This window comes from Thunnus maccoyii, chromosome 13 (assembly GCF_910596095.1).
Source record: "Thunnus maccoyii chromosome 13, fThuMac1.1, whole genome shotgun sequence".
Lineage (NCBI taxonomy): Eukaryota > Metazoa > Chordata > Actinopteri > Scombriformes > Scombridae > Thunnus > Thunnus maccoyii.
In genome coordinates, this window is record NC_056545.1 from 24691028 (window position 1) to 24693179 (window position 2152).

Here is a 2152-nt window from a genome sequence, read left to right on the forward strand (position 1 = left end):
TTTTCTCTAATCATTGATTTTTGGTGAAATATTGGATCATTTGAACATTTATGGAAATGGAACTATGTGAGAATTTTAGAGGGAAAAATCACTATTTGGTGGAGCTGTTAACAACTCATAGACATCTGAAATGTGACCCCGACTACACACTGCTTTATGTAAGACGACAAAAAGGTTGGAAACCACTGGTTTCATCTTTAACAATGTGTTGTATTTTAAGAGCTTGTTATATTATCCATAGTGTCAAATCTTTCCCTCTGAAATATAATGGAGTGGAAGTAGAAAGTAGGATCAAATGGAAACACTCTAGTAAAGTACAAGTACCTCAAAATTGTACTTAAGTACAGTACTTGAGTAAATGTATTTAGGTACTTTCCACCACTGATGACTGCACTGCACAAATGTAAACTATAAATATTGTCTTTTCACAATTCTACAATACTGGATAAATTGATTTTGCCGCAGCTTATCAGTTCTTATTGATATCTAGTAATTATTCATTTGTGCCTGGAAATGGTTGTTGTTGTTCTTGTGAATTTCTCTAGAAGATGTCATTAAAAAACAATATTTGTGCATATTAGAAGTTCAGATGAAAACACTGTCATCTGGGAAATGGTGGTGAATATATTTAAGTCAATGTAAGATGGTTATGAAAATGTACTTTTCCACTGTGCTGTAAACATCAAAGAGAAAAGAGTTGCACACACACTGTATCTATACTCTTTATTTGAACTCAATGTTTTGCTTTTTATTGTATATAAATAATTGATGTTAGTGTTGATACCCTGTCAGGGACTGCAGATGAACCTTGTAAGAGGACAGCAGTGGATTTGGATTCATAAGCTCCGGCTGCAGTTTGAGGACTCCATCTGCTGGATGATGAGGAGACATGTGAACCCCCAGCTTCTTTTGAGGTAAATACTAATCAAATTCTAACAGGAACCTGGTTTACAGAAACAGTAGCCAGTAGTCAGTGACAGCACAATTTACAGAAATGTAAGGAAGGAAATCAAGGATAAAATCCATGTGAATTAAGTGGACCTCAACTTTTTTGGGAACAAATCTCAACACACATTCAGAGATGAAATATCTCACTCACTGTCCTGAGAGTGAAATGTCAATAAGGGGTTGGAGCAGAAAGCAATCTTTCCAGGGAAAATTAATAAGAAAATGAATGATATAATTTATGATAACAGACCTTTTTCACAGCAGACGTTTGACCTGTCGTAGTAGGAAAAACCCAGGTGTTACTAATTACATTAACAACTGCATCATTTCATTTAAGTGTCCCACTAAACCATTTCATAGTGTCATTTTTTGTGTTTTTGCAAACCAGATGCATGTCCATGTTGAGGAGAAAGTTCCACCTGAACTGCATCTTTTTGGTTCATGGTTCATAACAAAGAAGCTCACAATGTAATCCCAGCTATAAGAGACTATTGACTTTTACAGTAATGAATTAAATAAATAAGTATAAATACCCAAATTTAGTTACACTGAGATAATATGAATTTAAAAGGTTACTCAAACTCACTGTATTACTCCCGTGTGTGACATTTATAACAAACACTTTAGAGGGTTTCTTACATAATTAGGTATTTTTTATTTGTCAGGGCAGGAAAACCAGCGGTGTAACAATTAACGTTAATGATGACTGTTCCAATAGACCTTTTTCACAGCAGGAAAAACACAGCTGTAATCAATAACATTAATAGGAGCTACATTACATTTAGATGATCCAGTTCCAGGTCCTTGCTACTGTGCAGCCTGTGAGCCATCGTTAATATTATCAGTTCCACCTGTGCTTTTCCGTCTACAATTAAAAATGTCTGCTGTAAAAACGCTCCGCTGTGTCCCAAATATTGTGGCCCAGTGAACTGCCTGGAACTGCACAAGAGCAATCAATGACATTATTAATTGTCGCCCTCCATTTAGGTGTGTAGCCAATAATTATGTTATTAATCACACCTGTGCTTTTCATGCTGTGATATGTCAAATGTCTGCTGTTCAAAACAAGTGAACAGGAGGCAGTATTACAGAGAAACCACAGGAGACAGAAACACCACAGCTAGAACCACCTTGGGTTTGACACAGGCTTTTCATACAGAGCAGTCTTGGCTTTCACATGTGTGCTGTTTGTTTTGTTGTGCAG

General features: G+C 36.1%; 1 long non-coding RNA gene across 6 annotated transcripts in view; it reads left to right on the forward strand.

The window, feature by feature from the left end:
• Nucleotides 1-2152, forward strand: part of LOC121909979 — a 37646-nt gene that overhangs the window by 1275 nt on the left and 34219 nt on the right. For all 6 annotated transcript variants that reach the window (XR_006099564.1, XR_006099563.1, XR_006099566.1 and 3 more), the window contains exon 2: nt 793-914. This is a non-coding gene — a long non-coding RNA (uncharacterized LOC121909979). The remainder of the gene's footprint in view (nt 1-792; nt 915-2152) is intronic.